The 26290-nt window shown below is 48.9% G+C and overlaps 1 protein-coding gene across 1 annotated transcript in view; it reads right to left on the bottom strand.

The window, feature by feature from the left end:
* Positions 1-26290, bottom strand: part of LOC147724392 (carbonic anhydrase 13-like) — a 606911-nt gene that overhangs the window by 343459 nt on the left and 237162 nt on the right. The gene's annotated exons all lie outside the window — the stretch shown is intronic.

The following is a 26290-nucleotide window of genomic DNA, read 5'->3' as shown; positions in this document are numbered from 1 at the left end:
AGACATGGCTATATGCAAATCAGTCTGACCATGTGCCTCATGGGAACAGTCCAGCCCGAACTGCCAAGCAATGTCTTCCCTGGACCGGAAACAAGCTTCCGAGGACCGGTTTCCAGCATTCCAGCCGTCTTGAGCCGGGCTTGATTAAATCCAGTGGCAAAGTCAGCAAGGGACTCACGTCTGAGCATACCCTGCCACACTTATGGCGGCTAAAAGCATTACAAAAGGGGGTGGTGATGGACGGAGCATCTGAATAAATCAAACACTCACACCCAATCAAAAGATCTGGGTTTAATCCATCACCGTTCTTTAGCCCACTCTGCCACCCCAGTTCAGAAATGGCTATATGCAAATCAGTCTGACCCTGTGCCTCATGGGAACAGTCCAGCCCGAACTGCCAAGCCATATCTTCCCTGGACCAGAAACAAGCTTCCGAGGACCGGTTTCTGGCATTCCAGCCGTCTTCAGCCCGGCTTGCTTGAATCCAGTGGCAAAGTGAGCAAGGGACTCACGTCTGAGCATACCCTGCCACACTTATGGCGGCCAAAAGCATTACAAAAGGGGGTGGTGATGGACGGAGCATCTGAATCAATCAAACACTCACACCCAGTCAAAAGATCTAGGTTTAATCCATCACCGTTCTTTAGCCCACTCTGCCAACCCAGTTCAGACACGGCTATATGCAAATCAGTCTGACCCTGTGCCTCATGGGAAAAGTCCAGCCCAAACTGCCAAGCCATGTCTTCCCTGGACCAGAAACAAGCTTCCGAGGACCGGTTTCTGGCATTCCAGCCGTCTTGAGCCCGGCTTGCTTGAATCCAGTGACAAAGTGAGCAAGGGACTCACGTCTGAGCATACCCTGCCACACTTATGGCGGCCAAAAGCATTACAAAAGCCGGTGGTGATGGACGGAGCATCTGAATCAATCAAACACTCACACACAGTCAAAAGATCTGGGTTTAATCCATCACCGTTCTTTAGCCCACTCTGCCAACCCAGTTCAGACATGGCTATATGCAAATCAGTCTGACCCTGTGCCTCATGGGAACAGTCCAGCCCGAACTGCCAAGCCATGCCTTCCCTGGACCGGAAACAAGCTTCCGAGGACCGGTTTCTGGCATTCCAGCCGTCTTCAGCCCGGCTTGCTTGAATCCAGTGGCAAAGTTAGCAAGGGACTCACGTCTGAGCATACCCTGCCACACTTATGGCGGCCAAAAGCATTACAAAAGGGGGTGGTGATGGACGGAGCATCTGAATCAATCAAACACTCACACCCAGTCAAAAGATCTGGGTTTAATCCATCACCGTTCTTTAGCCCACTCTGCCACCCCAGTTCAGACATGGGTGGCTATATGCAAATCAGTCTGACCCTGTGCCTCATGGGAACAGTCCAGCCCGAACTGCCAAGCCATGTCTTCCCTGGACCGGAAACAAGCTTCCGAGGACCGGTTTCTGGCATTCCAGCTGTCTTCAGCCCGGTTTGCTTGAATCCAGTGGCAAAGTGAGCAAGGGACTCACGTCTGAGCATACCCTGCCACACTTATGGCGGCCAAAAGCATTACAAAAGGGGGTGGTGATGTACGGAGCATCTGAATCAATCAAACACTCACACTCAGTCAAAAGATCTGGGTTTAATCCATCACCGTTCTTTAGCCCACTCTGCCACCCCAGTTCAGACATGGCTATATGCAAATCAGTCTGACCCTGTGCCTCATGGGAACAGTCCAGCCCGAACTGCCAAGCCATGTCTTCCCTGGACCGGAAACAAGCTTCCGAGGACCATTTTCTGGCATTCCAGCTGTCTTCAGACCGGCTTGCTTGAATCCAGTGGCAAAGTGAGCAATGGACTCACGTCTGAGCATACCCTGCCACACTTATGGCGGCCAAAAGCATTACAAAATGGGGTGGTGTCGTGATGGACGGAGCATCTGAATCAATCAAACACTCACACCCAGTCAAAAGATCTGGGTTTAATCCATCACCGTTCTTTAGCCCACTCTGCCACCCCAGTTCAGACATTGCAATATGCAAATCAGTCTGACCCTGTGCCTCATGGGAACAATCCAGCCCGAACTGCCAAGCCATGTCTTCCCTGGACCGGAAACAAGCTTCCGAGGACCGGTTTCTGGCATTCCAGCCGTCTTCAGCCCGGCTTGCTTAAATCCTGTGGCAAAGTGAGCAAGGGACTCACGTCTGAGCATACCCTGACACACTTATGGCGGCCAAAAGCATTACAAAATGGGGTGGTGATGGACAGAGCATCTGAATCAATCAAACACTCACACCAGTCAAAAGATCTGGATTTAATCCATCACCGTTCTTTAGCCCACTCTGCCACCCCAGTTCAGACATGGCTATATGCAAATCAGTCTGACCCTGTGCCTCATGGGAACAGTCCAGCCCAAACTGTCAAGCCATGTCTTCTGAGGTTCCGTGACGGTTCCGTGACGACTTGAACCCGTGTTTTTAAGTTTGTCGGAAATACATAAAAATGGTATCAGTGAACCGCAAATGATCCATTTAGTATATCCTAGTGTTTTCGCTACGCTACGAGCAAGAGCACTCCTTCCACTGACACATTTCTGATATACACACGGCATCCATCTTAGATCGTGGCCGCCATTTTGTGTTTCCTTGCCCTCACATATGCAATAGCCTCTGATCATTTCATTCACTTCACTTTGATTAAAGACACGTAGCCTTAGCCGGAGATTCACCTCTTACGTGACACGTGCACCTTAAACCAGATCACGCTGTAGCTGCATGACTCGACAAAGGCTGCCTCCTCTGCCCGAGGCCAGCCCACCTGAACTGGTTTTCCTGTCCATTGTACCTGATCATGATTAGGCGGCCGAAGCCGGTAGCCTTGCCCATTTACAACCCACAAACATCTCTTATCCCGCTTTTCTATCTCCTGCACCTGGCTCTACTCCTTTCCTTCTGGGCCTTTATTAGGGGGAGGTAACGAACTTTACGATGAGGCGGTCCGGGTCTTGAATGCAATATTGACAAGGGATTGTGATGGACTGGTGGGAACCCCTCTTCGTGATGTTTGGTATCAGATATTATCGACAGTTCCTGTGTAACGCCAAATATTTATTGTTTAGAGACACAAAAGGTTTGGGAATGTACCGACATGTGAAATATTTGCCTAGAGCACAATTTTTAGTATATAAGGAGCAACCCACTTTGTACAAATCGAACAGTCTCCTAGATTCTGCCCGTGTGTAGATTCTGTGATTTCTGTGTCCCTGCAGTAATAAACCTTTGGTCTTTGACGCCACCATCGAGAAGCCCGTGTTTCTGTTCATTTGTGCACCAAGGCAGGTGGAACTCCGGGGTCTTCGGGTGTTGTACCCTGACACCTCTGGACGGAACCAAAAAAGTCCAGAACTCCAATTGGCGCCCAACGTGGGGCGACGTCATTCGGTACCGGTCCAAAAGCCTGAAGAGTTCGAGAAGCTTCGTGTGAAGATTCCTGAGGGAGGCGCCCCACTTCATCGATCCCGGCATATCGCAAAAGTGGCCCTGAAGTTCTCTTCCACGAGGGTTCCCGTTCAGGACGGCTGCAGTGGGCCGTTGCCTTGACCGTCGCCCTGTCTTGGACCCGAAGTGGTGCAGTCCTTAGTACGGCGAAACGTGACGGGTTTCTCCTTGGTGACGTCTTCAGTGCCTCAGTTAAGTATTTAGTGATAGCTAGCTGGTTACTTTTGTGAGGATTGTTAAAAATCCTTGATCGGTTCTTGGTTTGGTTTGGTTTCGTAAGATTATCACTAGTTGTTCTGGTTACGATAATCTATTTGGTTCAGTTTTGGGTATCGATACATCAGTTCGTTTTTTTGTAGGCCTAAGTTCTTGGTTCAAGTGCACAAATTTGTTTCGTGTTTGTTTGTTTTGTGTTCCGGACTGAAAATGGTAAGTCGGAAAATGTTGTCTTGTTTTAGTTGCAACAGTGACTCACAATTAGAGGACTCTTGTCTGGTTCCTCCGATTGGGACTCCCCTTTATGATTTATATTGCAAGTATGGTGTGGGTCCTATAACTTATAATGAGATATGGGTCCGCTATTGTAAGAAGGATGGTGTCCTTAGTTGGCCACTGCATGGTAGTTTTGAACAAGAGATTCTCGACAATTTAGAAGAGAAATTGTTTAGGAAGAAAGCCCGGCCGGCAATGTTTGATTCCTTCCGTTATTGGCGGAAAGAATCCAAACAGAGAGAAATGAAAAGGTTGAAGAAAGAGCAAAAAGAACAAGAAGAGTTAACTCTAGAGCAAGCGACTAAGCAGTTGCAGGCTGACGAGTGTGAGAAAGCCATAGATGTAGCCATTAGAGAGCGTAACTTAGCGATTGACAAGTGCTATCCTGCCTTGCCATCGAAAATGGCTAAGATACTGGAGGATTCTGAAAACGATCCTCTGCTATCTTATCTGTTACGGTCGCCTCCACCGTATGCACAAGGTGCTACGGCTCCACTGATCCCGAATGTTCAATTGCCGGTTGCTGGACAACCTGGTGTTCTTGTTCCTCAGAATCAAGTTCTTATACCTCCTGTGGTGAATGTAAATGTTCCTACAGCTCCTCCTCTTCCTGCACTGCCCGCTCCTATACCTACCACTGTACCTATTGGTCCTCAAACTATTTTCCTCGATACTCCTACTGTTTCGTCATCTATTCCTACCTCTACTGCGTTCTCTATGTCTGCGAGTGTACTAACTCCACTTTCTGTTCGTCGAAGAATCACTGATTCTGTTACTAATATGCTGTCGCCTATATATAAAACCTTGATTAAGACTCCTACTCCTGACTCTGTTCAGAGACGGAGTCAGCTTCCAAGTACTGAGGAACGGGGAGTTTTAGACTCCACAGCTCTCAGATGGATTACAAAAGTTAGAAGATATAGTACGAAAGATGTGTTAGAGACATTTATGCAATGGGGAGAACCAACGCAACGATACGTCTTTGATGAGATGTGCTCGTTGTTACGTGAGGAAATAGAAGAAGACGATGTCGAATCAGATTTGGAAGATTTAATTAAAGTGCAAAAAGAGTTTGCTGCTGGAATGATAGTGGGTGAGAATATAAAGCAAGCGATGGAATTCATTTTGAGTTTTAGGATTGATCCATCTCTTCGTTCACCGAGAGATTTAGAGAAAGGTAAAATGAAGCTAAGTCACCAATATCCTATGAGGGAGGTTCCTCCAATTTGGCGCGAAGCCGTGCAAGCTGATGCAGTTGCGGGTGTTGTAGCTGCTCCAGCACAGTTCCAAAGAGTATGGATACATATTCCGTGGAAGCGAGCAGAAGTGTTAGCAGTGAAACAGGCCTTGCCAGATCCACGTAAGAATCCAGCCGGATATTACAAGGAATTAACACAGACAGTTGAGGCTTGTATAATGAACTTAGCCGACATTGATATGTTGTTTGGTAATGTAGTTCCACAACCAGTGTGGGCTAAAATTCGTAGAGAGGATCATCAGGCTGCTTTAGGTGGTGATTGGGCAGCTATCACTGCAGCAGATAATCAACAAATAGGTGGTGCGAAACCTGAACCTTTGATCGCTAATCTGCCAGGTAGAATAATAGATTTAATGAAGACTCTGATGCCAGCATTGCGTGTTAATTGGGATAAATTATCCGCATGCAAGCAGAAGAAAGACGAAAGTGTCTCCGACTTCTTCACGAGGTTCGAAGAGACTTTTGTGGATCATAGTGGTCAGGACATGAGCACTGAAGGAGGACAGAGATTGTTTGTCGATAAATTTGTGCATAATTTGTTACCTGAATTATGCAATAAATTGAAAGACTCAGAAAGTGCGTGGGCTGTATCTACGACAGCGCAAATACTTGCGACTGCACAGTACTATGAAAATAGGGATAAAGAGGAAAAGGAGAAATCAGAGAAGAAAACGAAAGATTTAAAGACTAAAGTTCTTTTACAGCAGGCGTATCCGCCTCGCACGAATCAGACTAATATGCAACAGAATTCGTATCAAAAGACAGATTATAATTCGACCAGGCCTCAATATCAGTGGAATCAGTGCGCGTACTGTAAGAAAGAGGGTCACTATAAAAATGATTGTCCGATCTTAGCGCAAAATAATGCGGCAGCAGCTCAGAGAGGTCGTGGTGGTTATGCGCAGAATTCTAGAGGACGAGGACGAGGTGCTATGCCTCCACAAACGAATGATCGTCCTTCCAATCACTTTGATCAGAGAAATGGACAATCTGTTCAGCAAAATAGATCTCAGCAATATCTTGTTGAGGATTATTGTGAAGTTGAAGAGGGTTTTCAACAAAATGGGTACTAGGACAGCCATGGACAGAGAGAGGGAGTAGTATCAGTTCCAGTGGATCAGAGTGGGCCTTATGTCGCAGTAGCAACATCAGGTGTAGTCGAACCGTTTCTGTTGGATACTGGTGCCGCGAAAAGTTCTATCATGCATGCGAAACTCCCTGGCGCACCTTTGTCTGGCTCAACAAATGTTTCCGTAGGTTTTTCAGGCGCCCCTGTGTACAACCCGATATCTGGTCCTTTGTCTATTTCTGTTGGACCGTGTCAATTGAAAGCACCCTTAATTTTGACGACAGGTTGTAATGAAAATCTGCTTGGTTTAGATTTGTTAAAACGACTATATGCGACATTGTACTGTTCTCCGGAAGGAGTACAGCTTACTTTGGGTAAAAGACTCACCTCTCCGATGTACTTGTCAATGGACGCACTCCCGCCGGAGCTACGTTCACTCCCTGATTCTCTTTGGGCGACTGGTCCCAATGATGTAGGTCTACTAGAAATTCCACCGTATGTAGTAACTTTGAAAGCGAATGTAAAATTTCCAAGAATTCCCCAGTATAAAATATCGAGTGAAGGTGAGCGTGCACTCTTATTGATTGTGCAAGATTTGATTAAGAAAGATGTGGTTGAAGAAACGCGAGGAAATGTCTGTAACAGTCCTGTCTTACCGATTCTGAAGCGAACTGACCCTACAAAGCCTCCAGTTTATAGGTTTGTCATAGACCTTAGAGAAGTTAATAAGATTGTAATTCCGCAGTTTCCTGTAGTGCCAGACATTACTGCCTTATTAACATTGATTCCTGCTACAGCTATGTGGTTCTCAGTTATAGATCTCAAGAATGCATTTTTCAGCATTCCGATAGCTGAAGAAAGTAGGGATATTTTCGGCTTCTGTTTAGGAGGTCGGAGTTTCAGATTTAAACGCGCTCCACAAGGCTATTGTGAAAGTCCATCCATTTACAGTCAAGCTTTAAAAAGTCAGCTAGATTCTTTTGTCCTTCCTCCAGGCTCTGCCCTAGTACAGTACGTAGACGATCTTTTGGTGGCTGCCGATGACAAGGAAACTTGCAAGGCAGCTACAATTTCACTATTGCATCATTTGTCTAATTTGAATCATAAGGTGTCACCTTCCAAAATGCAATATTGCTGCCAAGAAGTAACCTACCTAGGTCACCTCTTATCAAAGGAGGGAAGGAAGTTGACCCCAGAAAGAATAAAAGCAATTACGCAGATGAGTGTTCCACGCACACAGAGGGAAGTACGTGCCTTTCTAGGTATTACCTCCTACTGTAGGCAGTGGATTCCAAATTTTTCACTTTTAGCAAAGCCATTGGTAGCTTTGACTGGGAAAAATGTTCCGAGTCCGGTGCCATGGTCTGATGAATGTCAAAAGAGTTTTGCTGAATTACGAAAAGCTTTGTGTTCAGCTCCTGTATTGGGCACACCTGATTACAGTAAGCCATTCACGCTCTACGTTCACGAAAGAGAAGGTTGCGCGTTGAGTGTCTTGACACAGAAGTTTGGTGATAAACAACGCCCTTGTGCGTATTTCTCATCAACATTAGATCCGGTAGCTAGAGCATTGCCTAGTTGTTTGAGGGCTACAGCGGCAGCTGCAGCTTCCATTCGACAATCTGCTGGTTTGGTGATGAACAATATGCTAGTGGTCATGGTTCCTCATGCAGTGGACACACTCATGAACCGAACGAAGACACAACACCTTACTAGTGCGAGATTATCTGGTTACGAGCTGACGTTATTAGCGAGTCATATTCAGATCAAAAGATGCAATGTATTGAATCCAGCAACATTGTTGCCGACTGATCAAGAGTCGAGTGATTCTGAGCCACATGACTGTTATTTCAAAACGGAGGAAGAGACAAAAGGTCGTATCGACTTGAGGGATACTCCTCTATCCGACCCAGATGGTACGCTGTATGTGGACGGGTCATGTTTTAAATTGGAGAATGGTGATGTGACTGCTGCCTACGCAGTAACGACTTTGAAGACGATTGTGGAGACTGCAAGAGTGAGTCAGAATTCTGCCCAAGCTGCAGAGTTAATAGCTCTTACGAGAGCGTGTGTTTTAGCTAAGGGAAAGAGAGTGAATGTGTTTACAGATAGTCAGTACGCATTTGGCGTGGCCCATAGTTTTGGCCGGTTGTGGAGAGAAAGGGGTTTCATTACGTCCCATGGGACTAAGATCCAACATGGTCAGCTAGTTAACGACTTGTTAGAATCTCTAACCTTACCGACTGAAGTTGCGATTGTGAAGTGCAGTGCTCATAAAGCAATCACGGATGATGTTGGTCGGGGAAATGCCTTTGCTGATGAAACCGCTAAACAGACAGCTAGAGACATGATGAGTAGAATGTACATTGCTACGTCTGCAAGATGGATTGCTGAGTCTGGAATGTGTGAGGACACAATGGAAAGTGTGAAAGAGATTCAGAAAGAAGCGACTGAGGAAGAGAAACGCGTATGGAGAGAAAGTACGGGCAAATTGGACTCGAATGGATGTTGGATCGATTTGACAGAACAGCAGCGTTGGATGTTGCCTGATGCATATGTGCTTGCAGTAGTGACGATGGCGCATGGAGTGGCGCACATAAGTTCTAAAGGGATATGTAAGATGTTAGCTCCGGTCTGGAAGAATGAGGGAATCAGTAAGTGTGCAGAGAGAGTGGTGAAAAATTGTATGGTGTGCTTGATGCATAATCCTGGCAAGGGAATTCCAACTCCAGCTGGTCATTTCGCTCCTCCTTCCTGCCCCTTTGAAGTAATACAGTTAGACTTCATTCACATGGAACGCTGCAACAATTTAAAATACGTCCTGGTGGTGGTTTGTGCTTTTTCCAGGTGGATAGAAGCATACCCACTAAAGGACAACACTGCTTTATCAACTGCCAAAATTCTTCTCAAAGAATTTTTCCCTAGGTACGGAATGCCACGGATTGTATGGTCAGATAACGGAAGTGAGTTTATAGGGAAAGTTATGCAGAGTGTGTGTGCTGGTCTAGGATTGAAACAAAAATTTCATAGTGCGAACCATCCCCAGTCTGCTGGTTTAGTCGAGGGTTACAATGGCACCCTCAAGCTTAAAATAGCCAAAATTCAAGCATCCACAGGTTTGGCTTGGCCAGACGCACTTCCTTTGGCCTTGTTATCAACGAGAGCAACAGTGCATTCTAGAATAGGGCTTTCTCCATATGAGATTGTATTTGGCCGCCCGGCAAATGTCTGGGGTGTGCCAAGGCCTAAACAATTTTGCTCCATTGAATATCCTATGTTGATAGACTACCTTTACGACTTGACTGCTAAATTAAGTCTTATTCATCAACAGGTTTTTGATGCACTACCAAAGCCTCCGGAGAGTCCAGGGCATCAACTGAAACCGGGTGACTTCATTGTGGTCCGGAACTTCGCGAGGACAAAGAATCTTCAGCCTCGCTACATCGGCCCCTTCCAAATCCTACTGGCAACGAGGACAGCTGTACGTGTTGCTGGCCGGAAGAACTGGATCCACGCTTCTCACGTAAAGCGTGTTCCACTGCCGCTGCCCTACGACGACTGGGTGAAGAAGGGAATTGGTGCCTCCGAAGCTGAAACAACTCCAAAATTTGTCCCTTTCAGCGATGCCGATTTGATTTCTGACACTTTGAAACGTGACTCTCCTCTTGAAAAGACTGCTTTGAACATTGAAAATTTGTCTCCAGCATCAGAAGAAACTTTGCCATCTGCGAACGTAAACTCTGCAACAGCTGCTAGTGATACACTATTTTCCGATCAGACAGTACCAGCGAAGCAGAAATACAACCTTAGAAGCCATAAAACGAACTTATAAAGCAGGCAACTGCATATTGTGATTTTGATATTTATATACATTGGACTTTTTTGCTTTTCAGCCAGGAAGTTTGCTATTGTTTATTGTTTTTAATAAATTGCCTTGCCGTCTGGGTAGCCGTAGGGTCGTGGCTGTGTGCCTAGTTTGAATTTGCAGGGGTCTGACACAAGGTCGATCTTTCTGTTAGTACTGGGAACTCCCAGGGCTGACAGAGGCATTTTCATCTACGTACACATCATCAGTGGTCGCGAGCGGATTGTAGAAGATGGAACTTCCTGCGCTGCAACGAGAAAATGTGATTTACGTTCGCAGAAACAGACTAAATAGAATTCTTCATAGCAAATGTTTCTTGATGCAATGTGCCATTACATTTTTGATTGTTTTAGCAACACTGGTGGGTGGAATTGTCTTTAGCATAAATTTGATTTTTGTGCCAGTATCTACAGTACCTCCCCTTGATCCTGCTATTTCTACTGTTTCTTCTATACACTCTTTTCACTCGTTTCCGGAACATGAGCAAGCTCGACGCTCAGAATTCATTAATAATACTTTTGTACAGCTCTTGCATCAACACCAACTGGTAGTTAACACGACAGACTGCTGGGTGTGTGGCTTGATACCTCACACTATGGATAAAGGTATTCCCTATCTGGTTTTGCCTTTCAGCTACAATGGATCATTTCAGGCCCTTCAAACCATCTTTGCTTATGCTCTTGAGACCTATCCTCCACGTCCACCACGTTCCACTAAATATAACTCTGCTAACAAAGCTTTAGTCCAGGGAATTATTGACATGATCAAAGACGTCAATAATACTCCATCTTACCCTAGAGACGAATTGCGAGTATATTTAAGTTGGAATACTTCAGAGTATCGCCTTAGTTTAGGAGAAAGCAAGCGTAAAAGCTCAACTCCAATCTGGGTCGTACCTCACCGAGGTCAGGTCTGTTTGCAAGGTAATGGGAGAAATCCGAGAGCTCAGCTAGGGAGGAGTGAGTGCGTAGAGACTTATGTGTTTCCGGCTAACTCTTCCCCTGCCTTCCTTACTGCCAGGGGTACCTACTTCATCTGTCGAGACAGAGCTTATACATGGTTGCCTGCCGACTTCTCAGGATCATGTTATATTGCTCGATTGTTGCCTCCGACATACACTGCTTCACCTGATTACCACAGAACAAGAGTAGCGAGAGGTGTCTTCAGCAAGGAAGATACCGCTGGTCAGGAAGCTGGAGACTTCTTCAAAGGCTTCCTTCCGTTCTGGGGGCCTATGGCCAATAGTAGAAACATACGTCAGCTAACACGGGTAGTTGAATCTACTATTACCGAAACTGCTGGTGCCCTTAGCAATCTGACAGCTGAGCTTCAGGCGGATAGGCTCATGACATTGCAGAACCGTATGGTTCTAGATGTTATACTTGCAGATCGAGGTGGGGTATGCAGAATGATCCAATCGAGCTGCTGTGTCTTTATTCCTAATAATGCTCCAACAGTTTACGAGGCGATCTCTAAGTTGCACAAGATTTCGGACTCCATACATGTAGATGAGGGAAACTGGTCCTTTATGGAGTGGGTTTGGACTCTGATCTCAGCGTGGGGATGGAAGGTTCTAATGGTCATTGGTGTCATCCTAGTATTCCTATTCTCATGTTGTCTGATTATCCAGTGTGGTCCTGCTCTGTGTAGTCTTTGTGCTGCAACTTGTCTCAGAAAACCACCTGCGTTTGGAGAAAAGACACGAGAAAGGATGATGATACAACAACATGTCACTGACCTGATGAGTATAGAACTAGATTCTGACATAGACTGAGTAATTGCCTATGTAAGGGCAAAAGGAGGGTCTGAGGTTCCGTGACGGTTCCGTGACGACTTGAACCCGTGTTTTTAAGTTTGTCGGAAATACATAAAAATGGTATCAGTGAACCGCAAATGATCCATTTAGTATATCCTAGTGTTTTCGCTACGCTACGAGCAAGAGCACTCCTTCCACTGACACATTTCTGATATACACACGGCATCCATCTTAGATCGTGGCCGCCATTTTGTGTTTCCTTGCCCTCACATATGCAATAGCCTCTGATCATTTCATTCACTTCACTTTGATTAAAGACACGTAGCCTTAGCCGGAGATTCACCTCTTACGTGACACGTGCACCTTAAACCAGATCACGCTGTAGCTGCATGACTCGACAAAGGCTGCCTCCTCTGCCCGAGGCCAGCCCACCTGAACTGGTTTTCCTGTCCATTGTACCTGATCATGATTAGGCGGCCGAAGCCGGTAGCCTTGCCCATTTACAACCCACAAACATCTCTTATCCCGCTTTTCTATCTCCTGCACCTGGCTCTACTCCTTTCCTTCTGGGCCTTTATTAGGGGGAGGTAACGAACTTTACGATGAGGCGGTCCGGGTCTTGAATGCAATATTGACAAGGGATTGTGATGGACTGGTGGGAACCCCTCTTCGTGATGTTTGGTATCAGATATTATCGACAGTTCCTGTGTAACGCCAAATATTTATTGTTTAGAGACACAAAAGGTTTGGGAATGTACCGACATGTGAAATATTTGCCTAGAGCACAATTTTTAGTATATAAGGAGCAACCCACTTTGTACAAATCGAACAGTCTCCTAGATTCTGCCCGTGTGTAGATTCTGTGATTTCTGTGTCCCTGCAGTAATAAACCTTTGGTCTTTGACGCCACCATCGAGAAGCCCGTGTTTCTGTTCATTTGTGCACCAAGGCAGGTGGAACTCCGGGGTCTTCGGGTGTTGTACCCTGACACCTCTGGACGGAACCAAAAAAGTCCAGAACTCCACTTCCCTGGACCGTAAACAAGCTTCCGAGGACCGGTTTCTGGCATTCCAGCCGTCTTCAGCCCGGCTTGCTTGAATCAAGTGGCAAAGTGAGCAAGGGACTCACGTCTGAGCATACCCTGCCACACTTATGGCGGTCAAAAGCATTATAAAAGGGGGTGGTGATGGACGGAGCATCTGAATCAATCAAACACTCACACCCAGTCAAAAGATCTGGGTTTAATCCATCACCATTCTTTAGCCCACTCTGCCACCCCAGTTCAGACATGGCTATATGCAAATCAGTCTGACCCTGTGCCTCATGGGAACAGTCCAGCTTGAACTGCCAAGCCATGTCTTCCCTGGATCGGAAACAAGCTTCTGAGGACCGGTTTCTGGCATTCCAGCTGTCTTCAGCCCGGCTTGCTAGAATCCAGTGGCAAAGTGAGCAAGGGACTCACGTCGGAGCATACCCTTCCACACTTATGGCGGCCAAAAGCATTACAAAAGGGGGTGGTGATGGACGAGCATCTGAATCAATCAAACACTCACACCCAGTCAAAAGATCTGGGTTTAATCCATCACCGTTCTTTAGCCCACTCTGCCACCCCAGTTCAGACATGACTATATGCAAATCAGTCTGACCCTGTGCCTCATGGGAACAGTTCAGCCCGAACTGCCAAGCCATGTCTTCCCTGGACCGGAAACAAGCTTCCGAGGACCATTTTCTGGCATTCCAGCCGTCTTCAGCCCGGCTTGCTTGAATCCAATGGCAAAGTGAGCAATGGACTCACGTCTGAGCATACCCTGCCACACTTATGGCGGCCAAAAGCATTACAAAAGGGGGTGGTGATGGACGGAGCATCTGAATCAATCAAACACTCACACCCAGTCAAAAGATCTGGGTTTAATCCATCACCGTTCTTTAGCCCACTCTGCCACCCCAGTTCAGACATGGCAATATGCAAACCAGTCTGACCCTGTGCCTCATGGGAACAATCCAGCCCGAACTGCCAAGCCATGTCTTCCCTGGACCGGAAACAAGCTTCCAAGGACCGGTTTCTGGCATTCCAGCCGTCTTCAGCCCGGCTTGCTTGAATCCTGTGGCAAAGTGAGCAAGGGACTCACGTCTGAGCATACCCTGCCACACTTATGGCTTCCAAAAGCATTACAAAAGGGGGTGGTGATGGACAGAGCATCTGAATCAATCAAACACTCACACACAGTCAAAAGATGTGGGTTCAATCCATCACCGTTCTTTAGCCCACTCTGCCAACCCAGTTCAGACATGGCTATATGCAAATCAGTCTGACCCTGTGCCTCTGGGGAACAGTCCAGCCCGAACTGCCAAGCCATGTCTTCCCTGGACCGGAAACTAGCTTCCGAGGACCGGTTTCTGGCATTCCAGCCATCTTCAGCCCGGCTTGCTTGAATCCAGTGGCAAAGTGAGCAAGGGACTCTCGTCTGAGCATACCCTGCCACACTTATGGCGGCCAAAAGCATTACAAAAGGGGGTGGTGATGGACGGAGCATCTGAATCAATCAAACACTCACACCCAGTCAAAAGATCTGGGTTTAATCCATCACCGTTCTTTAGCCCACTCTGCCACCCCAGTTCAGACATGGCTATATGCAAATCAGTTTGACCCTGTGCCTCATGGGAACAGTCCAGCCCGAACTGCCAAGCCATGTCTTCCCTGGACCGGAAACAAGCTTCCGAGGACCGGTTTCAGGCATTCCAGCCGTCTACAGCCCAGCTTGCCTGAATCCAGTGGCAAAGTGAGCAAGGGACTCATGTCTGACCATACCCTGCCACACTTATGGCGGCCAAAAGCATTACAAAAGGGGGTGGTGATGGACGGAGCATCTGAATCAATCAAACACTCACACCCAGTCAAAAGATCTGGGTTTAATCCATCACCGTTCTTTAGCCCACTCTGCCACCCCAGTTCAGACATGGCTATATGCAAATCAGTCTGACCCTGTGCCTCATGGGAACAGTCCAGCCCGAACTGCCAAGCCATGTCTTCCCTTGACCGGAAACAAGCTTCCGAGGACCGGTTTCTGGCATTCCAGCCGTCTTCAGCCTGGCTTGCTTGAATCCAGTGGCAAAGTGAGCAAGGGACTCACGTCTGAGCATACCCTGCCACACTTATGGCGGCCAAAAGCATTACAAAAGGGGGTGGTGGGTGACAGAGCATCTGAATCAACCAAACTCTCACACCCAGTCAAAAGATCTGGGTTTAATCCATCACCGTTCTTTAGCCCACTCTGCCACCCCAGTTCAGACATGGCAATATGCAAATCAATCTGACCCTGTGCCTCATGGGAACAATCCAGCCCGAACTGCCAAGCCATGTCTTCCCTGGACCGGAAACAAGCTTCCGAGGACCGGTTTCTGGCATTCCAGCCGTCTTCAGCCCGGCTTGCTTGAATCCTGTGGCAAAGTGAGCAAGGGACTCACGTCTGAGCATACCCTGCCACACTTATGGCGGCCAAAAGCATTACAAAATGGGGTGGTGATGGACAGAGCATCTGAATCAATCAAACACTCACACCCAGTCAAAAGATCTGGATTTAATCCATCACCGTTCTTTAGCCCACTCTGCCACCCCAGTTCAGACATGGCTATATGCAAATCAGTCTGACCCTGTGCCTCATGGGAACAGTCCAGCCCAAACTGTCAAGCCATGTCTTCCCTGGACCGTAAACAAGCTTCCGAGGACCGGTTTCTGGCATTCCAGCCGTCTTCAGCCCGGCTTGCTTGAATCAAGTGGCAAAGTGAGCAAGGGACTCACGTCTGAGCATACCCTGCCACACTTATGGCGGTCAAAAGCATTACAAAAGGGGGTGGTGATGGACGGAGCATCTGAATCAATCAAACACTCACACCCAGTCAAAAGATCTGGGTTTAATCCATCACCATTCTTTAGCCCACTCTGCCACCCCAGTTCAGACATGGCTATATGCAAATCAGTCTGACCCTGTGCCTCATGGGAACAGTCCAGCTTGAACTGCCAAGCCATGTCTTCCCTGGATCGGAAACAAGCTTCTGAGGACCGGTTTCTGGCATTCCAGCCGTCTTCAGCCCGGCTTGCTAGAATCCAGTGGCAAAGTGAGCAAGGGACTCACGTCGGAGCATACCCTGCCACACTTATGGCGGCCAAAAGCATTACAAAAGGGGGTGGTGATGGACGAGCATCTGAATCAATCAAACACTCACACCCAGTCAAAAGATCTGGGTTTAATCCATCACCGTTCTTTAGCCCACTCTGCCACCCCAGTTCAGACATGGCTATATGCAAATCAGTCTGACCCCATGCCTCATGGGAACAGTTCAGCCCGAACTGCCAAGCCATGTCTTCCCTGGACCGGAAACAAGCTTCCGAGGACCATTTTCTGGCATTCCAGCCGTCTTCAGCCCGGCTTGCTTGAATCCAATGGCAAAGTGAGCAATGGACTCACGTCTGAGCATACCCTGCCACACTTATGGCGGCCAAAAGCATTACAAAAGGGGGTGGTGATGGACGGAGCATCTGAATCAATCAAACACTCACACCCAGTCAAAAGATCTGGGTTTAATCCATCACCGTTCTTTAGCCCACTCTGCCACCCCAGTTCAGACATGGCTATATGCAAATCAGTTTGACCCTGTGCCTCATGGGAACAGTCCAGCCCGAACTGCCAAGCCATGTCTTCCCTGGACCGGAAACAAGCTTCCGAGGACCGGTTTCAGGCATTCCAGCCGTCTACAGCCCAGCTTGCCTGAATCCAGTGGCAAAGTGAGCAAGGGACTCACGTCTGAGCATACCCTGCCACACTTATGGCGGCCAAAAGCATTACAAAAGGGGGTGGTGATGGACGGAGCATCTGAATCAATCAAACACTCACACCCAGTCAAAAGATCTGGGTTTAATCCATCACCGTTCTTTAGCCCACTCTGCCACCCCAGTTCAGACATGGCTATATGCAAATCAGTCTGACCCTGTGCCTCATGGGAACAGTCCAGCCCGAACTGCCAAGCTATGTCTTCCCTGGACCGGAAACAAGCTTCAGAGGACCGGTTTCTGGCATTCCAGCCGTCTTCAGCCCGGCTTGCTTGAATCCAGTGGCAAAGTGAGCAAGGGACTCACGTCTGAGCATACCCTGCCACACTTATGGCGGCCAAAAGCATTACAAAAGGGGGTGGTGATGGACGGAGCATCTGAATCAATCAAACACTCACACCCAGTCAAAAGATCTGGGTTTAATCCAATACTGTTCTTTAGCCCACTCTGCCACCCCAGTTCAGACATGGCTATATGCAAATCAGTCTGACCCTGTGCCTCATGGGAACAGTCCAGCCCGAACTGCCAAGCCATGTCTTCCCTGGACCGGAAACAAGCTTCCGAGGACCGGTTTCTGGCATTCCAGCCGTCTTCAGCCCGGCTTGCTTGAATCCAGTGGCAAAGTGAGCAAGGGACTCACTTCTGAGCATACCCAGCCACACTTATGGCGGCCAAAAGCATTACAAAAGGGGGTGGTGATGGACGGAGCATCTGAATCAATCAAACACTCACACCCAGTCAAAAGATCTGGGTTTAATCCATCACCGTTCTTTAGCCCACTCTGCCACCCCAGTTCAGACATGGCTATATGCAAATCAGTCTGACCCTGTGCCTCATGGGAACAGTCCAGCCCGAACTGCCAAGCCATATCTTCCCTGGACCGGAAACAAGCTTCCGAGGACCGGTTTCTGGCATTCCAGCCGTCTTGAGCCCTGCTTGCTTGAATCCAGTGGCAAAGTGAGCAAGGGACTCACGTCTGAGCATACCCAGCCACACTTATGGTGGCCAAAAGCATTACAAAAGGGGGTGGTGATGGACGGAGCATCTGAATAATTCAAACACTCAAACCCAGTCAAAAGATCTGGGTTTAATCCATCACCGTTCTTTAGCCCACTCTGCCACCCCAGTTCAGACATGGCTATATGCAAATCAGTCTGACCATGTGCCTCATGGGAACAGTCCAGCCCGAACTGCCAAGCAATGTCTTCCCTGGACCGGAAACAAGCTTCCGAGGACCGGTTTCCAGCATTCCAGCCGTCTTGAGCCGGGCTTGATTAAATCCAGTGGCAAAGTCAGCAAGGGACTCACGTCTGAGCATACCCTGCCACACTTATGGCGGCTAAAAGCATTACAAAAGGGGGTGGTGATGGACGGAGCATCTGAATAAATCAAACACTCACACCCAGTCAAAAGATCTGGGTTTAATCCATCACCGTTCTTTAGCCCACTCTGCCACCCCAGTTCAGAAATGGCTATATGCAAATCAGTCTGACCCTGTGCCTCATGGGAACAGTCCAGCCCGAACTGCCAAGCCATATCTTCCCTGGACCAGAAACAAGCTTCCGAGGACCGGTTTCTGGCATTCCAGCCGTCTTCAGCCCGGCTTGCTTGAATCCAGTGGCAAAGTGAGCAAGGGACTCACGTCTGAGCATACCCTGCCACACTTATGGCGGCCAAAAGCATTACAAAAGGGGGTGGTGATGGACGGAGCATCTGAATCAATCAAACACTCACACCCAGTCAAAAGATCTAGGTTTAATCCATCACCGTTCTTTAGCCCACTCTGCCAACCCAGTTCAGACACGGCTATATGCAAATCAGTCTGACCCTGTGCCTCATGGGAAAAGTCCAGCCCAAACTGCCAAGCCATGTCTTCCCTGGACCAGAAACAAGCTTCTGAGGACCGGTTTCTGGCATTCCAGCCGTCTTGAGCCCGGCTTGCTTGAATCCAGTGACAAAGTGAGCAAGGGACTCACGTCTGAGCATACCCTGCCACACTTATGGCGGCCAAAAGCATTACAAAAGGCGGTGGTGATGGACGGAGCATCTGAATCAATCAAACACTCACACACAGTCAAAAGATCTGGGTTTAATCCATCACCGTTCTTTAGCCCACTCTGCCACCCCAGTTCAGACATGGCTATATGCAAATCAATCTGACCCTGTGCCTCATGGGAACAGTCCAGCCCGAACTGCCAAGCCATGCCTTCCCTGGACCGGAAACAAGCTTCCGAGGACCGGTTTCTGGCATTCCAGCCGTCTTCAGCCCGGCTTGCTTGAATCCAGTGGCAAAGTTAGCAAGGGACTCACGTCTGAGCATACCCTGCCACACTTATGGCGGCCAAAAGCATTACAAAAGGGGGTGGTGATGGACGGAGCATCTGAATCAATCAAACACTCACACCCAGTCAAAAGATCTGGGTTTAATCCATCACCGTTCTTTAGCCCACTCTGCCACCCCAGTTCAGACATGGCTATATGCAAATCAGTCTGACCCTGTGCCTCATGGGAACAGTCCAGCCCGAACTGCCAAGCCATGTCTTCCCTGGACCGGAAACAAGCTTCCGAGGACCGGTTTCTGGCATTCCAGCTGTCTTCAGCCCGGCTTTCTTGAATCCAGTGGCAAAGTGAGCAAGGGACTCACGTCTGAGCATACCCTGCCACACTTATGGCGGCCAAAAGCATTACAAAAGGGGGTGGTGATGTACGGAGCATCTGAATCAATCAAACACTCACACTCAGTCAAAAGATCTGGGTTTAATCCATCACCGTTCTTTAGCGCACTCTGCCACCCCAGTTCAGACATGGCTATATGCAAATCAGTCTGACCCTGTGCCTCATGGGAACAGTCCAGCCCGAACTGCCAAGCCATGTCTTCCCTGGACCGGAAACAAGCTTCCGAGGACCATTTTCTGGCATTCCAGCTGTCTTCAGACCGGCTTGCTTGAATCCAGTGGCAAAGTGAGCAATGGACTCACGTCTGAGCATACCCTGCCACACTTATGGCGGCCAAAAGCATTACAAAATGGGGTGGTGTCGTGATGGACGGAGCATCTGAATCAATCAAACACTCACACCCAGTCAAAAGATCTGGGTTTAATCCATCACCGTTCTTTAGCCCACTCTGCCACCCCAGTTCAGACATTGCAATATGCAAATCAGTCTGACCCTGTGCCTCATGGGAACAATCCAGCCCGAACTGCCAAGCCATGTCTTCCCTGGACCGGAAACAAGCTTCCGAGGACCGGTTTCTGGCATTCCAGCCGTCTTCAGCCCGGCTTGCTTAAATCCTGTGGCAAAGTGAGCAAGGGACTCACGTCTGAGCATACCCTGACACACTTATGGCGGCCAAAAGCATTACAAAATGGGGTGGTGATGGACAGAGCATCTGAATCAATCAAACACTCACACCAGTCAAAAGATCTGGATTTAATCCATCACCGTTCTTTAGCCCACTCTGCCACCCCAGTTCAGACATGGCTATATGCAAATCAGTCTGACCCTGTGCCTCATGGGAACAGTCCAGCCCAAACTGTCAAGCCATGTCTTCCCTGGACCGTAAACAAGCTTCCGAGGACCGGTTTCTGGCATTCCAGCCGTCTTCAGCCCGGCTTGCTTGAATCAAGTGGCAAAGTGAGCAAGGGACTCACGTCTGAGCATACCCTGCCACACTTATGGCGGTCAAAAGCATTATAAAAGGGGGTGGTGATGGACGGAGCATCTGAATCAATCAAACACTCACACCCAGTCAAAAGATCTGGGTTTAATCCATCACCATTTTTTAGCCCACTCTGCCACCCCAGTTCAGACATGGCTATATGCAAATCAGTCTGACCCTGTGCCTCATGGGAACAGTCCAGCTTGAACTGCCAAGCCATGTCTTCCCTGGATCGGAAACAAGCTTCTGAGGACCGGTTTCTGGCATTCCAGCTGTCTTCAGCCCGGCTTGCTAGAATCCAGTGGCAAAGTGAGCAAGGGACTCACGTCGGAGCATACCCTTCCACACTTATGGCGGCCAAAAGCATTACAAAAGGGGGTGGTGATGGACGAGCATCTGAATCAATCAAACACTCACACCCAGTCAAAAGATCTGGGTTTAATCCATCACCGTTCTTTAGCCCACTCTGCCACCCCAGTTCAGACATGGCTATATGCAAATCAGTCTGACCCTGTGCCTCATGGGAACAGTTCAGCCCGAACTGCCAAGCCATGTCTTCCCTGGACCGGAAACAAGCTTCCGAGGACCATTTTCTGGCATTCCAGCCGTCTTCAGCCCGGCTTGCTTGAATCCAATGGCAAAGTGAGCAATGGACTCACGTCTGAGCATACCCTGCCACACTTATGGCGGCCAAAAGCATTACAAAAGGGGGTGGTGATGGACGGAGCATCTGAATCAATCAAACACTCACACCCAGTCAAAAGATCTGGGTTTAATCCATCACCGTTCTTTAGCCCACTCTGCCACCCCAGTTCAGACATGGCTATATGCAAATCAGTTTGACCCTGTGCCTCATGGGAACAGTCCAGCACGAACTGCCAAGCCATGTCTTCCCTGGACCGGAAACAAGCTTCCGAGGACCGGTTTCAGGCATTCCAGCCGTCTACAGCCCAGCTTGCCTGAATCCAGTGGCAAAGTGAGCAAGGGACTCACGTCTGAGCATACCCTGCCACACTTATGGCGGCCAAAAGCATTACAAAAGGGGGTGGTGATGGACGGAGCATCTGAATCAATCAAACACTCACACCCAGTCAAAAGATCTGGGTTTAATCCATCACCGTTCTTTAGCCCACTCTGCCACCCCAGTTCAGACATGGCTATATGCAAATCAGTCTGACCCTGTGCCTCATGGGAACAGTCCAGCCCGAACTGCCAAGCTATGTCTTCCCTGGACCGGAAACAAGCTTCAGAGGACCGGTTTCTGGCATTCCAGCCGTCTTCAGCCCGGCTTGCTTGAATCCAGTGGCAAAGTGAGCAAGGGACTCACGTCTGAGCATACCCTGCCACACTTATGGCGGCCAAAAGCATTACAAAAGGGGGTGGTGATGAACGGAGCATCTGAATCAATCAAACACTCACACCCAGTCAAAAGATCTGGGTTTAATCCAATACTGTTCTTTAGCCCACTCTGCCACCCCAGTTCAGACATGGCTATATGCAAATCAGTCTGACCCTGTGCCTCATGGGAACAGTCCAGCCCGAACTGCCAAGCCATGTCTTCCCTGGACCGGAAACAAGCTTCCGAGGACCGGTTTCTGGCATTCCAGCCGTCTTCAGCCCGGCTTGCTTGAATCCAGTGGCAAAGTGAGCAAGGGACTCACTTCTGAGCATACCCAGCCACACTTATGGCGGCCAAAAGCATTACAAAAGGGGGTGGTGATGGACGGAGCATCTGAATCAATCAAACACTCACACCCAGTCAAAAGATCTGGGTTTAATCCATCACCGTTCTTTAGCCCACTCTGCCACCCCAGTTCAGACATGGCTATATGCAAATCAGTCTGACCCTGTGCCTCATGGGAACAGTCCAGCCCGAACTGCCAAGCCATATCTTCCCTGGACCGGAAACAAGCTTCCGAGGACCGGTTTCTGGCATTCCAGCCGTCTTGAGCCCTGCTTGCTTGAATCCAGTGGCAAAGTGAGCAAGGGACTCACGTCTGAGCATACCCTGCCACACTTATGGTGGCCAAAAGCATTACAAAAGGGGGTGGTGATGGACGGAGCATCTGAATAATTCAAACACTCAAACCCAGTCAAAAGATCCGGGTTTAATCCATCACCGTTCTTTAGCCCACTCTGCCACCCCAGTTCAGACATGGCTATATGCAAATCAGTCTGACCATGTGCCTCATGGGAACAGTCCAGCCCGAACTGCCAAGCAATGTCTTCCCTGGACCGGAAACAAGCTTCCGAGGACCGGTTTCCAGCATTCCAGCCGTCTTGAGCCGGGCTTGATTAAATCCAGTGGCAAAGTCAGCAAGGGACTCACGTCTGAGCATACCCTGCCACACTTATGGCGGCTAAAAGCATTACAAAAGGGGGTGGTGATGGACGGAGCATCTGAATAAATCAAACACTCACACCCAATCAAAAGATCTGGGTTTAATCCATCACCGTTCTTTAGCCCACTCTGCCACCCCAGTTCAGAAATGGCTATATGCAAATCAGTCTGACCCTGTGCCTCATGGGAACAGTCCAGCCCGAACTGCCAAGCCATATCTTCCCTGGACCAGAAACAAGCTTCCGAGGACCGGTTTCTGGCATTCCAGCCGTCTTCAGCCCGGCTTGCTTGAATCCAGTGGCAAAGTGAGCAAGGGACTCACGTCTGAGCATACCCTGCCACACTTATGGCGGCCAAAAGCATTACAAAAGGGGGTGGTGATGGACGGAGCATCTGAATCAATCAAACACTCACACCCAGTCAAAAGATCTAGGTTTAATCCATCACCGTTCTTTAGCCCACTCTGCCAACCCAGTTCAGACACGGCTATATGCAAATCAGTCTGACCCTGTGCCTCATGGGAAAAGTCCAGCCCAAACTGCCAAGCCATGTCTTCCCTGGACCAGAAACAAGCTTCCGAGGACCGGTTTCTGGCATTCCAGCCGTCTTGAGCCCGGCTTGCTTGAATCCAGTGACAAAGTGAGCAAGGGACTCACGTCTGAGCATACCCTGCCACACTTATGGCGGCCAAAAGCATTACAAAAGCCGGTGGTGATGGACGGAGCATCTGAATCAATCAAACACTCACACACAGTCAAAAGATCTGGGTTTAATCCATCACCGTTCTTTAGCCCACTCTGCCAACCCAGTTCAGACATGGCTATATGCAAATCAGTCTGACCCTGTGCCTCATGGGAACAGTCCAGCCCGAACTGCCAAGCCATGCCTTCCCTGGACCGGAAACAAGCTTCCGAGGACCGGTTTCTGGCATTCCAGCCGTCTTCAGCCCGGCTTGCTTGAATCCAGTGGCAAAGTTAGCAAGGGACTCACGTCTGAGCATACCCTGCCACACTTATGGCGGCCAAAAGCATCACAAAAGGGGGTGGTGATGGACGGAGCATCTGAATCAATCAAACACTCACACCCAGTCAAAAGATCTGGGTTTAATCCATCACCGTTCTTTAGCCCACTCTGCCACCCCAGTTCAGACATGGGTGGCTATATGCAAATCAGTCTGACCCTGTGCCTCATGGGAACAGTCCAGCCCGAACTGCCAAGCCATGTCTTCCCTGGACCGGAAACAAGCTTCCGAGGACCGGTTTCTGGCATTCCAGCTGTCTTCAGCCCGGTTTGCTTGAATCCAGTGGCAAAGTGAGCAAGGGACTCACGTCTGAGCATACCCTGCCACACTTATGGCGGCCAAAAGCATTACAAAAGGGGGTGGTGATGTACGGAGCATCTGAATCAATCAAACACTCACACTCAGTCAAAAGATCTGGGTTTAATCCATCACCGTTCTTTAGCCCACTCTGCCACCCCAGTTCAGACATGGCTATATGCAAATCAGTCTGACCCTGTGCCTCATGGGAACAGTCCAGCCCGAACTGCCAAGCCATGTCTTCCCTGGACCGGAAACAAGCTTCCGAGGACCATTTTCTGGCATTCCAGCTGTCTTCAGACCGGCTTGCTTGAATCCAGTGGCAAAGTGAGCAATGGACTCACGTCTGAGCATACCCTGCCACACTTATGGCGGCCAAAAGCATTACAAAATGGGGTGGTGTCGTGATGGACGGAGCATCTGAATCAATCAAACACTCACACCCAGTCAAAAGATCTGGGTTTAATCCATCACCGTTCTTTAGCCCACTCTGCCACCCCAGTTCAGACATTGCAATATGCAAATCAGTCTGACCCTGTGCCTCATGGGAACAATCCAGCCCGAACTGCCAAGCCATGTCTTCCCTGGACCGGAAACAAGCTTCCGAGGACCGGTTTCTGGCATTCCAGCCGTCTTCAGCCCGGCTTGCTTAAATCCTGTGGCAAAGTGAGCAAGGGACTCACGTCTGAGCATACCCTGACACACTTATGGCGGCCAAAAGCATTACAAAATGGGGTGGTGATGGACAGAGCATCTGAATCAATCAAACACTCACACCAGTCAAAAGATCTGGATTTAATCCATCACCGTTCTTTAGCCCACTCTGCCACCCCAGTTCAGACATGGCTATATGCAAATCAGTCTGACCCTGTGCCTCATGGGAACAGTCCAGCCCAAACTGTCAAGCCATGTCTTCCCTGGACCGTAAACAAGCTTCCGAGGACCGGTTTCTGGCATTCCAGCCGTCTTCAGCCCGGCTTGCTTGAATCAAGTGGCAAAGTGAGCAAGGGACTCACGTCTGAGCATACCCTGCCACACTTATGGCGGTCAAAAGCATTATAAAAGGGGGTGGTGATGGACGGAGCATCTGAATCAATCAAACACTCACACCCAGTCAAAAGATCTGGGTTTAATCCATCACCATTCTTTAGCCCACTCTGCCACCCCAGTTCAGACATGGCTATATGCAAATCAGTCTGACCCTGTGCCTCATGGGAACAGTCCAGCTTGAACTGCCAAGCCATGTCTTCCCTGGATCGGAAACAAGCTTCTGAGGACCGGTTTCTGGCATTCCAGCTGTCTTCAGCCCGGCTTGCTAGAATCCAGTGGCAAAGTGAGCAAGGGACTCACGTCGGAGCATACCCTTCCACACTTATGGCGGCCAAAAGCATTACAAAAGGGGGTGGTGATGGACGAGCATCTGAATCAATCAAACACTCACACCCAGTCAAAAGATCTGGGTTTAATCCATCACCGTTCTTTAGCCCACTCTGCCACCCCAGTTCAGACATGACTATATGCAAATCAGTCTGACCCTGTGCCTCATGGGAACAGTTCAGCCCGAACTGCCAAGCCATGTCTTCCCTGGACCGGAAACAAGCTTCCGAGGACCATTTTCTGGCATTCCAGCCGTCTTCAGCCCGGCTTGCTTGAATCCAATGGCAAAGTGAGCAATGGACTCACGTCTGAGCATACCCTGCCACACTTATGGCGGCCAAAAGCATTACAAAAGGGGGTGGTGATGGACGGAGCATCTGAATCAATCAAACACTCACACCCAGTCAAAAGATCTGGGTTTAATCCATCACCGTTCTTTAGCCCACTCTGCCACCCCAGTTCAGACATGGCAATATGCAAACCAGTCTGACCCTGTGCCTCATGGGAACAATCCAGCCCGAACTGCCAAGCCATGTCTTCCCTGGACCGGAAACAAGCTTCCAAGGACCGGTTTCTGGCATTCCAGCCGTCTTCAGCCCGGCTTGCTTGAATCCTGTGGCAAAGTGAGCAAGGGACTCACGTCTGAGCATACCCTGCCACACTTATGGCTTCCAAAAGCATTACAAAAGGGGGTGGTGATGGACAGAGCATCTGAATCAATCAAACACTCACACACAGTCAAAAGATGTGGGTTCAATCCATCACCGTTCTTTAGCCCACTCTGCCAACCCAGTTCAGACATGGCTATATGCAAATCAGTCTGACCCTGTGCCTCTGGGGAA

This window comes from Lissotriton vulgaris, chromosome 4_1 (genome assembly GCF_964263255.1).
Source record: "Lissotriton vulgaris chromosome 4_1, aLisVul1.2, whole genome shotgun sequence".
Lineage (NCBI taxonomy): Eukaryota > Metazoa > Chordata > Amphibia > Caudata > Salamandridae > Lissotriton > Lissotriton vulgaris.
This window is presented reverse-complemented; position numbering and strand designations above follow the sequence as displayed.